Here is a 16,047-nt window from a genome sequence, read left to right as displayed (position 1 = left end):
TTCTTGGAGCTTCCTGGAGCATAAGAGCAGACCCTAAGCATCCCAAATCGTGCATAGGACTTCAGTAAGTATGCTTGACCTTCCTTAATTGAGTTTTTCTTAGTTTATAGCTTAGAAGTCAAACCGTCGTAATTAGCGGTTGACTTAACGATTAATCATTAATGGTCCAGTGATTAGTTGAATCAAAGGTAGTTATAAGTTGGCAATTATGTGGGCATTAAACCCTCAAAAGGGCACCCTCTGATTCCCGCTCTAACTAGATCAAATGTCGGGTCAAAGTTGTTTAGAAAAAGTCAACAGAATGCTAATTTTTGAATTAACGCATAATTAACAATGTAGAAGGCATGTAACCTATTTTATCACTCATATAACTTGGTAATAAATATAAGAACTGGTCTAAGCTTGTGTGATCCGACAATTTTCTGTTTTGACCCGGTTCGGAACCGAAAGTCGCAAAACTTTGACTTTTGCTTTGACTTCAGTTCTGACCCGTTTTAGTAGAGTTTAGAAATGCCTTAGGACTTTCTTAGGACCAGGTTACACGATAGTATAACCCTCTGTGACTGGTTCATTGATTGTCCGATTCTTTTACAAGTTTCCGTTAATTGCCTAATGTTTGACCATAATGCCCTTTTAACCATAGAACGAGAATTTTGGAAATGTGAAAGGACAATAATCTTCGTCACTGATTATTAAGCATGTCCCTAAAGTTTTATAGCAGTTCGAGGTCCATAATAGGAGTTATGCTAAATAGCGCAATTAAGAAACTTTTGTTAATTAAACGACGCACTTAGCATAAAGCCTATCTAAACCCAACTTTTGGCACCAAACCTTTTACCCACTGATGTAATATAATATTTTGAGATTTTTTAAAGATTTTTAATTATTTTTAAACTGCTCATAACCTAAGGTTATGGCGTTGATTCGGTAAATACCGATTATACCCTTTTCGGGCATAAAATGAGTTCTATATAGTATTTTGACGCAAATCCAATTGCTACTGATTTTATATAACAAATAAAGTATTTTGAACTATGTAACCTGATCAGAAAACTCAGATTTCCTGTTTAACCCGGAAATCGCTTAAAATGGCTTTTTACGCGTATTAAACGCCTAGTATAGGTTTAAAACCATTTTGTCATATAAAGACTTATTACCTACTGATGTAACTTGTTAAAGTAAGTGGTTTTACTGATCACTTCAGACCCAAACATCAGAATTATAAATAAACTCTTTTATAACCTTTAAAATGACCAAAATACCCCTACGGGGCTTATATGGAGATTAAACTCGTTTTGGGCATAATGGAAGGTATCCTACTGATATCACAACATATTTAGGGAGTATTAACTTAGGAAACCTGTAAATGACTCTCATGGTTACCCGTTACGCTTCCTACACGTTCGGTTCGGTTTATGTAACTAGTTTACATAAATTAGCCGAAACGGGTCAAGCTTTATCATTCTTATCTCAAAATCCAGAAGGTGTTTAGTTCACCCATATTATACAAGTCTTTAAACTTGTCGGGACTAAAACACATTCTATTCCGGTCTTCGCCTAATCGTGCGTTTGAACCGTATCTTTCGTTAAAACTAACCGGTCTAAGCTTAGGCTTAATTAAAGACCCGTTAGGATTCTAATAGGTTATTATAAACCTTCGTTCCAGAATAGGAGACCCGGTAAAAGCTACACGCACTTGCTATTTGTGATTGATACTTCCAAAGGTAAATACTTTTAACTTAATTTTCCTTATACGGGCTTGGGGTACGGTATATAAAAAAAAATACCGCTTGGTCCAGCATTGATTATTTAATCGAATATAGATTAAATCATTGATATGCTTCGTTTTGAAATGTTTTGTTTGCTTAAAGCCTTTGATGGTTAATGACCATGTCTCGGATATCCTTGGCATCATCTTACGAGATGGCCATGACCTGAGCACGGGGTGTAGGCGTACACCCGTCAGTGCGTAAATGAATAAATAATGTGGTGTGTCTATTGATCTTTAACCCGGTCTACGGACTGGGCTACTGAACGCATAAGAAACATGTAATTCGTTTACAAGTATTATATTCAAGTAATTATCCCAAGTTATAAAAGTTTGTGCCACGTGCATCCAAATCAATTTTATTAAACTTTTCAAACTGAGTCGGTTGAATGTATTTACCAGTGTAAACTGACGTATTTTTCCAGAAAGGTTAAGTGCAGGTACTACGCGAACTAGGCTGGCTTTCTCCTAGCGTCCACAATAAGTCTCGCAAGCTTGGATGTCAAAACTTTTAAACAATGTCTCCTATTTATTTTTGATTAACCTGTGGATTATTTTCAACTATTGTGATACTTGATATTACAATTATATTCGGTTGAAATATATCTCTCTTTTGCTTCCGCTATGCATTTAAATATTGTGTTGTTTGACTGTAATGTTACCAACTACGTCACGATAATCCCCCACCGGGCCTACCGGTGAAACGTGGAAATATCGGGGTGTGACATTGCAGCTAAGACCACTCCTATCTGAGAACAAGCTCTGGTGTCGGTAACTGCAAGTTGGTACCAATATAGTTGTTGATGTTATTTTGAAATTACAACATTTTTGTCTTCTTAAATTTCTACAGATACATTTTGGTGGATGATAACAATGGGCTGGGAGTAAATTTTAGTCTTAAAAGTAAATTATAATTGTTGTATGACTCCATGTCTTAATTGGTATTTATTGCTATTTTAACGTATTTGATAGTTAAATGATATGTTGTTTTTAAAAACCAAACGTCTTACTTTTAACCTTCAAATTTAACCTTCAAATTAGCAACCAGAAGTATTATGGTTAAAAATAAAAAAATGACATATGTGTTAAACTTCATTGTCACCGTCCTCTTGTGCGTGTTTCACCTATCTATCTAAATCTTGGTGATTACGATAAGCTATTACATCTTCATAGCACCTCTACCAATGATAATAGTGCCGAAGAAGAGCCGACGGTATCCATGTCTCTAATCATACATTTAAGGTGTGAGTTAAAAGTTTCAAGCTATATAGTTTTGATTTTATAACACCAACTTTTGTAACAAATAGTTATGTAATGTACCATATATTATATTTTATGTCTATTACGGTTAGACTCAATTTCAATTTCAAAATGATAATTTACTTTTTTATTTTTAGTACTTACCATTAAATATTTTCCTTATATTATATTTTTAGTGCTCAATTACCATTAAATACTTTCCTTATATTTTATTTTATCTCTATTACGGTTAGAGTCATTTTGAATTTTAGAATGATGATTTATTTATTATTTTAGTAGTTAATTACCATTTAATACTTTCCGTATTTTAAATTTTATGTTTATTACGGTTTTACTCAATTCGAATTTCAAAAATGTAAATTATATTATATTTTAGTAGTTAATTGTCATTCAATACTTTCCGAATTGACTATATTTTATGTGTATTACGGTTTGACTAAATTCAAATATCAAAATTATGATTTTATATTTTGTATTGGTTTAACATGTGATGATGAGATTCGATTTGTTGTGAAGAATGAATATAATAATGTTTAATGTCTTATTACAAGTCAATTACATACCGGAAATATCAAGCAGTAAATGCTATACCGGAAATGTGATATCTAATTTATTTTTAGTTTAATGATATTACGATACTTTTTTCCTAAACATATGTTAACATTTAATTCTTAATTGTTGCATACGTTTACAAAATATTTTTTCATTATAATTCAGATACATTAATACCTATAGTATAGATACAAAATACATGACAAGTTTGTGTATAACATTGTAAGACCCGTATTAAATAAACGACAATTGTTTTATAAAAGATGCATTACATATTACTAACACCAAAATGTATAAGTATAATTCAAAGTTATTTAAAGCTTCACGAGTTCTGAAACGGAGGTCACTACTTAATCGCCAATTTGCTCCCCGGTTTTAACTCCATCCATATTGTATGTTAACTGAAAATGTATTTTTGTAATTTCAAGTTAACATACAAGATCCAAGTACCCTTAAGTTATACTTGAAACCAAACGATTAAGTTATACTCATCTTGCTTTTGTATGTTTTTATGGCTCTTTATAACTAGAAAAACTTTAAGAAACCGAATTAAAAATTTGTGATGGAGATAAGGGAAAGAGGATATTTTAGAGGTTAAAAATGTTATTTATAGACTTTTATTTATTGTAAATTAAATTTTCCTACCTGGAAAGTTTTCGGGTTATAACCTTGTAATATATACTAATATATACTAAAATTTTACTGGTGTTAAAAATGTAAACTTCTACCAATGATCTAAGTGATTGTTAGGCTGCACGATATGGAGGACTATCCTCCACCGTCCTGGACCGGCGACAAACTGCCCTCCACGCTGCCCCCCTCCGTCCTCGTCCTCGGCGTCCTCTGCTCGACGTTGGGGACGATCCTCCCATTTCACAACAAGAGTCAAACCACCTCAACACTTCAACTAAAAATGCACTAAAAGTAGAGAAACAGAAATTAAGGTTAACTAGATACCTTAACAACAACTGTAGCAGGTGTACGAGGTATGTAACTGTAATCAGCCGGAGATGCAACGGAGAATTCGAGATCTAGAAAGATTTCTTCGATGAGAGAGAGAGAGAGGAGAGAGAAGATTGAGCTTGAACCCGGTAATTGAATTGGACTGTAATCAGCCGGAGATGCAACGGAGAATGCAACGGACCATAGGGTGGTTAGTTGGGTGGTGGGTGGTTGGTTGGGTGGTGGGTGGGTGGAGAGGCGTGCCGCAACCCATAGAGCCGCTTGGTTGGTTACTACTAGGGTTAGGTGTATTCGGACCTTTTCTTTTCTTCTTTAATGTTCAAATTATACTTTCAAAATTATCAAAAACAAATATAAAATTATAAAAATAGTTATTATTATTATTTATTAGTTTAAAGGGACTACTTTTTACTATTGTACTTTTGAAGGTGTCCTGGATTAAATACAAGTTGAGGATTTTTGACATAGCATAAGTGTGGCTGTGTGGGTGAAGGGAGTGTTACTTATTTAGAATTGGTAAACTCTCTATTCATACAAGTCAATTTACCTAAATTATTTACCTAATGCTTAAAAACGTTGGCGGTGGTTTACCTAATAGGGTTTAGGTAAACTATTTAAAAAAAAATGTGTGATTGGTTGAGAAGAAATGAACCCCACCACACACCCTCTCTATCCCCCTTTCCCTTCCTCTCACCGAGTCAGTAAACTATTAAAAAAAATGTGTGATTGGTTGAAAATATTTTGTTAGTTTATTTGTTAAATGTTAAAAAAAAAGTAGAAGATTAAAAAAATAAAAAACATAAAAGTGGCGGGGTAGGGCCATCCTCCATACCCTCTAGTTTTGTGGGATGGACCATCCTTGGGAGGACTATGATGTGTCGCCTACGTGGCGGATCATCATCCCTTGAAGGACCATCACCATACCCTCTAGCCTTAATGAGCAAAATTGGTAATATGATATGGTATTTGTTATTTCACAAAAGGAGTACGGTTTTAAATATTTACAAGCATAAAATTAGGTGATGTTTATGTGTAAAACTTAATATTGTAAAAAAATCATTGACTTTCGTTTGGAACTAAAATCATATAAACTAAACACGATACATGAACACTTATTTATACTTCAGTCATCTCATTCAACATATATATACATCTTTTCCCTTAACTAGATCTATACCGGCATTTGGTAAAGTGGTTGGTATGTTGTGTTTGTTAATCAAAGGTGCTGGTTCGAGCCTGCTTTCTGTCTTTTTTTTTTTCACTTTATTTTCCCCTTCTCAAAATAGCTACTGTCAGTCTGTCACCCAAACGATAGGCCAGAGAAAGTTGTTGACGGTTTCAGGTCGACCACGACAGCCTCACCAACGATAGGCCAGAGAAAGTCGAACCCCAGGCGACCAAAGACCACCACGGTGGCCAAAACGCTGGTGGTCGGCGGGTTATTACAAGAGATGACGACTAGGGTTTTTTTATTGTGGTGGTGTGGGTTACAGTAGAGGCGAGGAAGACGATGAGCGATGATGGTAATAGCAGAGATGAAGGCTTGAGGAACTAAGCATACGGCTTATCTTAGCGAGATTTCCGGTAAGATTAGCTTAACTTGCATGTCCTTTTTTTGAATAGATCGGCTCATTGGGAGATGATTGAGACTAATTTAAATATTTCAGCTTCCGGCAAGGTTTCCGGCTACCTCCAGTGCGGTGTTTGAGTCACAATTATTTCTTGATGCTAGGTGAATACAGGTAAGTCAAGTTATTAATTGTCAATTTGATAGAATTATTATGATGTGTTATAGAATTGATCTAGGATATCTGATGTGTTATAGGTCTAGGTAAATTGTTTGGGTGTTTTGATGTGAATGCTTTGAACACGAGTTCGATTCTGCAGCAACCTTTTTGCGGTGGCTGACGGTACGAGTGGCGATTTCTTGATGGTTGTAAATAACTTCCTTCTCAGATCTCACATGTTATCTCTCTCTCATTCGCTCACATCTCTCTAGTTTTGGTATAGCACCACCGTCACCATTGATCTCCGCCGCCACCGCCTAGATGACATTACTTCCTTATCAATGGTAGCGGCTGATGAAGCCTTATGGTGGTTGTCGTGACGGTACGAGTGGCGATGTCTTGATGGCTGTAAATAACTTTATCCTTTTTCGTTCAATGATGGTGACCGGCGGCCTTTAAACATTGATGAAGATGCTTTTAATGTTACTGGTTTCTTGATGGATTTTACGGTTATGGTTACCTGACGCCTTGAGAAATCGATGATGAAACATGGGATGTGAATAGAATTTAGAATGTTAGTTTTTGTATGACTCTGAGATAGTTTAGAGCCTGTGTTGGTGTTTATTTCATGCTTTGTGCATGATGGTGTTGAGTAGCCGCGCCGGCATCGGTGCATAACCAACATCTTCACACCGTTTGCAACCAGTGGTTTGTGCTTGATGTTTTTAAGGTGTCGTTGCCGGTGACAGTACCGATATCGACGAATGTGGTTGTGATGAGGTGTGATTTTACTTGCACATTCATGATAGTGGTATGGCATTGTTGGTGGATGGTAGGTTTTGAACCTGCAACCACTTCTTTCGACACTTCTTTTGAGCCTAATTTTGCGATTATGATTTTCATTTTAGTTTACTTTTTGTAGCCGTTTTCCCAGGTTTGATTGTTGCGTAGGGGCTGGCTGTTGCTGCTTTGATGAGGCTTAAGGTGAGTTGTTTGTGCATTTTGTTGCGTACAGAATATGTATTCTCTAAGTGAAACCGACAGTTTTCAGTTACGAGTTTGTATGAGTTTCTATTATTTGTCAATTTAGTTCATGTAACTTCACTTCAAATGAGATATTATTGCCGATCAATAGACTAACAACCCTAACATGAGATGATATTCCACAACAATAAGCATCTCCTGTTTAGCATATGTGTGATTGTGGTTGTCGTCTGATGTGAAATCTAGACTTTCTAATTTGAAGATTGTAGGAATTTTTGTAGTGATTTCTCAATTGTTTTGTTCAACAATTTACCCTCTTTCCAAAAACGTCATTTGATTGTTTGTAATGGTTGATAGATTCAAAGCAGATAGATGTTTACCTTCTGATAGGTACGGACAACATGAATTTCCACTTTATTTCGTTTTTGGTTCCAGAACTTATGCCTACCAGGTGTTTGGCGTTATGCTCTTCATTTTATTTGAAGTTTAAAGTGGGTAAATTAATATGTGTGATAGGTTGAAGGAGCGGTACCGGAAGACGGACGGACGTACAGTATTTAGGATACTTTTGCCCATGCATGTAATGCCATTAGATTGGATAATGCATCTTTTTTGGTCCATGCAGAACTGGTTAACTTTGTGCAAATGTATTTAGGGGTGTTTGGATGTGTGTAAAGCGGTATCAAGGTGTGTACATAAAAAATATAATGGTGTTACCAAACCAACAATCACATTTGAGTACGTGTAGTTGAAAAGTTGCTGACTGATTGCTTTACTGTAGGTATCCTACAAACCAACATGAACAAACTTCTTTTAGCGCTGATATATGGATGAGTCAAACAAACTGATATAGCAACTTATGACGAATATAACGAGGTCGTATTTGGCATTAGTTTACTTTATATTTTGGCCTCAATTTATTTTCGTTTTATAAGCTATTTTAATATTTTTATGAAACTTAGTATAAGTAGATGTATAAAGGGACCAGGATTACCCTTCTATTGAGAATAAGAGTGAAAGACCTAACCCTTTTTAGGCTTTCTTTAGTCAAATATCTACAAAAATGCTATCATTACACTGAACATTGATTTTTTAATATTTTTGTTATGTATAATCGGGTATAGTAATAATAATATAATTAGTATTATAGTAATAATAGCAATGGTAACACTAACAATTATTAACAAATATTATAGTGTGTTCAGGGAATGTTTTAAATCTAATTTTTGGGACCAGTAACAAAGAAAAGGTACTTACTCGAATCCATGTATGTTTTTGGCTACAATTTACTTGCCAATTGATGCCACCATTTCAACCAAAGAAAGACTCAAAAGGCATTTCATGTCTACACTATAAAGGACGGGTGCTTGACCTATTTGGGAAGTGCTAAACGCCGAATTTGAGTCTCCGTTTAACAAACACGCAACGCGCGTTCGTGAATACACCTAGTTTATTTAAATGTTAAACGGGTTGTCTAACTTTAAATGATTCGATGTATGGTAATAATAAAGCTGTTAATAAGGTAAATGTAGTTTTAAACGGGTTAACGACTTAAAAATATAAAGAATACTTTTATTAATAAATAACCTATCTGTCTATTATTATAGTACCGATCACTAAAAGACTAGCAAAAAATTTAATTATTTTGGTGTCCTTTGTATTTACTTTTTTTAATGATAAATTTGTATCATTGACGGACCTCCAATTCATGTGTTTTATTTATTGAAATATATTTTGGTGTCCTTTATATTTTCGATTCGATCTCTCCTAGTCCACGTGTAACACATATCAGGTCAACTGTGTTGTATGATTAAAACAACATTAAAGTCTTTAAGCAATACCACCAAGGTCTATTATCGACAACTTGTTCGAGGATAGGGCATATTCACCAAGTATAGTGCTTGTTTTATTGACTCATCTATTCACTCACGTATCATCAGCAAAACATATGTTTATCTTACAAAATTCAACACATTAACAAAACTTGCATAGTGCTTGTTTTAGTCACTTATCTATTAGTCTTCCTATCTAATACATGAAATTTAGGCACTTAGAAAAACTAATCAATAGCTCATTTAACATTATATAGACGGATATATTGCTATACTTTAATGATATTTTATCTGTGGCGGTGATCCAAGCGTATGAAAGGTGTTTATAATCATAAGACGAATCAACCTTTTTAAAGGTTAGAGGAGTAATTCCGCTTCATAGCATTGACATCTTATGGAAGAGGATAGGGTATATGCACCAAGTATGATACTTGTTTTTTTTAAGTCTTTAGTTTTTATTTCCTTAATTTAATTGAATTTTGTTCGGTTAGGGTAAATGCGCTTGTATATTCCTAACAATTTGTACATTTTCAATAATTTTTACGTCGAACATATTGTTAGCATTCATACCTCCCCACCTTCTCGTATGTTGATAACGAAGTTGATTTCATCTTCTTAATCTTAACGTAGAAATTCATGTTAACATTAAATTGCAACTTTGGGCCTACTGTCCTTATTTATTTTTTCGATAAAAAGATGTTGGGGGAAGAAAACCAAAAAATCACTTTTGTAAGGGTCTGTATCTTGTCAAAATAAATTGGTACATACACATTTTCCGCTAAAAAGAAGTATTAAATTTGAAACTTGTGCTACCGCCTACGGGGCTAAACTTATGAGAACAAGCACAGATAACACCAGGAAGAGAACCAAAAACATGTACTAAAAATGCTTAGTTAAAATGATTTTTTTTTAAGAGTGAATTGCAAGTTTTGTTCTTTATCTGTATACTAAATTTCAGACAGTATCCTTTGTCTTTAAAATTGACAAATTTTGTATTTATTGTTTTAAAATCTTACATGGTATGTTTTAAGATCATAACCTAGTTAATTTTGAGTGAATTACAAAAATCGTCATTTATGTTGACACTAGATTGCAATGTGTGTCCTTTATCTTCAAATTCAAAAAGTACAAAAAACGTACTCAATGTTTGCAAATTCATACACATCATGTCCTTTATCCATAACTTAATTATTTTTCATTGTTAAGTGGGTGTGAAATGATCTAAATACCCTTACTGTTAAATAAATAACTAAAAAGTAAAAATAAATATAATTCCTATTTAAAAATTTATGTGGGACCCACCATCCACCCCACCCTCTTCATCTTCCCCAATCTTCACCACTTCCACCTTTCACCACCACCACCTCACCCCGTCGGAAAAACACAAACCCTCTCGGAACCTTATCCGAAAATAAAAGATTTGATCCTAGTGGAAATGAAGTTATTAATGATGTTTTGAATCTGAGATAACAAAGTCGACCAATGGTGTTTACGAGATTGAAGTTCAAGAAAAAAAGAGGGACCCCACCTGCGCTATCCCTGAGAGTGTGCCAATTGCAGGGTTCATAACTAACGCCACATCACCCGTAGACCTGAAGAATTTTCCAATCTCATTAGTTAACGACGAGAATATGAACCAAAGTTCGATCCCAAACACTGTTGATGGTAGGTTATCTCCAGTATCATTACCTGAATGTAATAAATTCGCAGATGAAAAGAAGCTTATGCAAGTGAAAACGGATCTATGCCTGATCCCGAAACAAAATTCAATAACAAGTCAGGTGTCAAGCGAATCATGAGGCAAGCTAAAAGACATAGGCATGATGACATGGCGTATGAGGGGGACGCTTATTGGGACACATTGATTCATGAACATAACTTTTATGTGGATAATGAAGATGGAGAAAAGGTTCAGTCAGTTAAAACGAAAGGGAAACTAGATTTCTTGCAAACAATTGCTACAGAGGCAGAAAGTGGTGGCATTGCAGCCGTCTCAATGGACTTAAAGCTCGTGCTACGAGTCCCATTGAGAAGATGAAGTTCAAGGAATTATTTAAAACATCATTAATAACTTTATTCCCGGTAGGATCAAATCTTTCATTTCTAGATAAGGTTCTGAGAGGGTTTGTGTTTTTCCGGCGGGGTGAGGTGGTGGTGAAAGGTGGAGGTGGTGAAGATAGGGGAAGATGAAGATGGTGGGGTGGGTGGTGGGTCCCACATAATTTTTTAAATATTAATTATATTTCTTTTAACTTTTTAGTTATTTATTTAACAATAAGGGTATTTAGGTCATTTCACAAATGAAAAATAACTAAGTTAGGGATAAAGGACATAATGTGTAGGGGTTTACAAACATCAAGTACGTTTTTTGTACTTTTTGAAGATAAATGACACACTTTGCAATTTAGTGTCAACATAAAGGATGATTTTTGTAATTTACTCGTTAATTTTTTCTGTTAAAACAAATCATGTGCAAGACACATAAGGGTATAATTGTCTTTTTACCTTATTTTTAAAAAATCATTTTAAAGAAAAAAAATTAAAACATTATACGTAGACTCCATCTTTTTCTCTCTCTAAACAAACAAATACTCCTCTCTCTACTCCATCTCTCTTACCACAACCTCCTTCCACCACCACCCCCACCTCCATCCACCACCTTTGAAAAGTCTTAATTAGTAACCTGTCTTGCCATTGTAATCCTACATCACACATACTCTCCCTTTCCACCTCATAACACATTAGAGACATTTGTACTCTTTTCTTAATCAAGACACCCTCTCATACAAACCCTGTAAAATCTCATCAAAGTTTCTATTTTTTTCAGATTAAATTCATTAGTTTTTTTTTCTTGTACCCATTTTTTTTAACAATTTCACACAATCTTGTAAACTATGATCACCCAATTTGTGCAATGTCAAGACAGAGTAACCAGGTCATGGACTTGTTGATCCTGGGTTATGAAAATATCGGGAAACGAAGGTGTGCATCATCACCATCTTCATCTTCTAAGGTGCATCGTTACCGGTTTAAACGAGCAAGTATGGTGGGTAAGACCTGGGTAGGAAGTGGGTCCAGATCTAGTGACTGAACGGCTTTTCAATTTTCTTGTTGTTTTATTGGCTTGGTTTATTAGATCAAGGATGGGATATCGATCGATGGGTAAAAAATTTAAAATACAGCCCCATGCCAGATATTAGGAATTTGAGGAAATGAATTGAAGGAAATGAATTTAAGGTTTTGCAGGGGTGATCTGACTTGCGATGATATGGATGATGCAAGTGGGTTTCTTGTTGTAGATGACGACTTTAAAAAGAACTAGGTAGGAAAGAAATTTATCGAGCGCAAAGACCACTGGCAGGAGCTCTTTCTTAGTGGTGGTATAATGCTCCTGGGCGTCATTCAGGGTCTTGCTCGCGTAGTAAATCGGATGAAATCGTTTCTCTCTACGCTGTCCTCGAATAGCTTCAATCGCGAAATCGCCCGCGTCACACATAATCTCAAAAGGAAGACTCCAATCGGGAGCAATAAGAATCGACACACTCACTAATTTCTCTTTAAGAAAATCAAACGTCCTCGCACACTCCTCAGAGAAATCGAAGGGAACATCCTTCTCCAACAATCGGGTCATAGGCCTCGCGATCTTAGAAAAATCACGGATGAACCGACGGTAAAATCCCACGTGGCCTAGGAAACTACGAATAGACTTCACAGAAGTTGGCGGTGGGAGTCTAGAAATCGCGTCGATTTTAGCTCTATTGACCTCAATACCCGCCCGTGAAATCTTATGACCTAACACGATGCCCTCCTTCACCATGAAGTGGCATTTCTCCCAGTTCAGCATCAAATTTATCTCCTCACATCGAGCTAACATACGATCAAAATTTTGCAAACAAAGATCAAAGGAACTCCCAAAAATAGAAAAATCATCCATGAATACCTCCATCGAGTCCTCGATCATATCATGAAAGATCGCCACCATACAACGCTGAAATGTGGCTGGAGCATTACATAACCCAAAAGGCATACGGCGATAAGCAAAGGTACCGTACGAGCATGTAAAAGTTGTTTTCTCCTGATCCTCTGGTGCAATGGGGATCTTGAAATAACCTGAGAAGCCATCAAGGAAGCAGTAGAACTGCTACCCTGACAGACGCTCCAGCATCTGGTCAATGAAAGGAAGAGGAAAGTGGTCTTTCCTCGTGGCGTCATTAAGTCTGCGATAGTCGATGCAGAATCTCCAGCCTGTAATAGTCCTGGTGGGAATCAACTTATTCCTCTCATTCGGAACCACTGTCATGCCTCATTTCTTAGGCACCACCTGGACTAGACTAACCCATGCAGAATCAGAGATTGGGTAAATCAGGCCTGCATCTAACAATTTTATCACCTCCTTCTTTACCACATCCTGCATGTTTGGGTTTAGTCGGCGCTGCGGCTGAACTACGGGCTTAAACTCATCCTCCATCAGAATCTTATGTGTGCAGAACGAAGGGTTGATACCCTTTATGTCAACGAGCTTCCACGCGATCGCTTGCTTATGTACCTTAAGCACACCCATCAACTTCGTCTTCTCCTCATCTGTCAACTCTAAAGAGATGATGATAGGTAACTGAGAATCCTCATCTAAAAAGTCATACTCCAGATGAGATGGTAAATCTTTCAACTCTAGGGATGGGTGACTCTCTACAGACGGCCTCTCCTCAGGCTACTTACTCTCAACGACCTCAAAAACCTCGGAATGACTCTCGAACCCCCCATATGATGTAGTAATCATCTCAACCTCTGGGACAAACGTGTCCAGAATCCGCTTGTCCGAAGCATCACACCCACAAACCTTACTTAAGCAACGACCCACATGTGACCTGATTGTTGGTGCATATGTCTGTTGACTTCGTCTTAGGTCATGTCGGTAGCTTGTATAGGGGTCTAAACGTAAATTTATGTTGTTTTGATGTAATTCCGCTTGAAATGACACATGGTCATTTCAAGGAAAATTAGAAATGTTAATTCCGCTTGAAATGACACATGGTCATTTCAAGGGAAATCAAAATTTGATGTAATTCCGCTTGAAATGACACATGGTCATTTCAAGGGAAATCAGAAAAGTTAATTCCGCTTGAAATGACACATGGTCATTTCAAGCGAAATCACATGCCTATATATAGGTTATGTATGTTTCTCATTTGGCACGAAATCACAAGTTGTAAACCGAATTGCTGCCGGATTTTCTAGTGAAATATTAATGAGAAACGTGTATTAAAGTGATATTCTCTGTTTTTCTACTCAATTCTCTCTGATTCAACACTGTTTGTTTGTTTCCACCACTCAAACAGTGGTGTATTGACTTTAATTGACACACTTGATCGTCAAATCGGTCCTACAATTGGTATCAGAGCCAGTTATGAGCCAATACACCTGAATCAGGGCATTTTTGTACACTTTTTTTGGATGTCTGGACGTTTGAACGAACAAAATGGACTGAATTTCTAGTATTGTGTGTAAAACTGTGTTTTAACAAACCCTTGAGAGAATCAGATCAAAATTTGAACTAAAACTACTAAAAATGGACTGAAAACCTTATTCCGCTTGAACGAGACAGTTTGATTCCGCTTGAAAATTGAGGTAATTTCAAGCGAAATTACTGATTCCGCTTGAGTTATACCTGATTCCACTTGAAAAGATCTGTTTCCGCTTGAAAAATACATCTGATTCCGCTTAAGTAGGTGATTCCGTTTGAAAATAACACCTGATTCCGTTTGAAAATCAACCTGATTCCGTTTGTAACAAGCTATTCCGTTTGAAATTACTTATCCGCGTGAAAATGATACTTGATTTCGCGTGAAAGTGGTATCTCGTTTGAAGAGTTGTTTCAATTTACATCAGACCAGTTTGAAAAAACCAACAGTCGTCACATGTATTATAGTCTACGGCCCAATCAATTACTTGATTCTCTGAATTCTCACGTGGCACATGTGATTTGGTAGTGACGTATTTTGAATTGAAAAGAGAATCAGTCGTATTAATTAGACTCTTTAATCGATAAAAATTTGAGGTCCAATAGACTTATCTTGTGAAACACAATTGCATTAAGTGTAATCGGCCTTTGCATGTGAATCATTAATTGCAATTCAGTATTAGGTTTTCACGAGAATCATTAATTGCATTTGGTGCTATGTTTTGACGAAGTATAATTGAATCATAAAAGTTGTCGGTCACGTTGAACAGTAATGTGATTTACAAATGAAGGCCCAATCATATTTTTTCAACAATTAAAAATGTCGGCCATCTTCTATTAAGTTTGCATGTGTTGATTGTCTAGTCCATTTAAATTGATATTAGTAAAACAATTTGAGGGTCAAATAGAATTGTGAATTGATTGTGTCGGCCACTGTTTAAATAAAGAAGATAAAGATAAAATTGTTGTCAAAGTTTTGAATTGAGATAAATTTGGGCTGTGAATTAATTGATTTTGATAAGTGGGCCGATAAGCATCTTGGTAGAGTTTGGGCTCAACTTAGTGTTACAAGTTTGTTTTGGGCTATAAAGAATTTGGTTTGAAATTGGGTTGTTATAAAGTGTTTGGGCCACAACTTAATCAAATTGTCTGTTTAAAAGTTTAAAAGTGCAACAAATCGAGAGGAAATCTGAACGGATTACTACCCGATCCTAATCAGTTTTGTTTGTCCGTGTTTCAGGTGATTTGTCAAGCATCAGATACTTGCCCGAGCGAATCCTCACCGGATCTGTTGTCACCGGATTTTTGTCACTCAATCGGATATTCATCTGATTCATTTGGTTTGATAAAGTGATTGAACTGATCTTAGATTGTGTGAATTTTCATATCGTTTGAAAATCTGTCTTTGTAAATCTTTCAATACCGAAAAATGGATTCTGAGGTTTATATTGCACAGAATAAGTTTGATAGTTTTACGGGTATCAAGGGAGAGTCTACAAAAGA

General features: G+C 35.9%; 1 long non-coding RNA gene across 8 annotated transcripts; it reads left to right on the top strand.

The window, feature by feature from the left end:
• The first annotated feature begins 5,747 nt into the window (after nucleotides 1-5,747).
• LOC110936675 lies at nucleotides 5,748-8,302 on the top strand. Of its 8 annotated transcripts, XR_002590193.2 has the most exons (6): nucleotides 5,751-6,127; nucleotides 6,211-6,285; nucleotides 6,369-7,254; nucleotides 7,612-7,644; nucleotides 7,771-7,941; nucleotides 8,036-8,298. It is a non-coding gene; the product is annotated as an uncharacterized LOC110936675 (long non-coding RNA). The 8 variants fall into 8 exon arrangements; XR_004891097.1 differs by having other exon boundaries at nucleotides 5,748-6,127; nucleotides 6,369-7,644; nucleotides 8,036-8,302; XR_002590192.2 differs by lacking the exon at nucleotides 7,612-7,644 and having other exon boundaries at nucleotides 5,752-6,127; nucleotides 8,036-8,297.
• Nucleotides 8,303-16,047: the final 7,745 nt, after the last annotated feature.

This window comes from Helianthus annuus, chromosome 4 (assembly GCF_002127325.2).
Source record: "Helianthus annuus cultivar XRQ/B chromosome 4, HanXRQr2.0-SUNRISE, whole genome shotgun sequence".
Lineage (NCBI taxonomy): Eukaryota > Viridiplantae > Streptophyta > Magnoliopsida > Asterales > Asteraceae > Helianthus > Helianthus annuus.
Note: the sequence above shows the minus strand (reverse complement) of the source record. Positions and strands in the feature narration are given on the sequence as shown.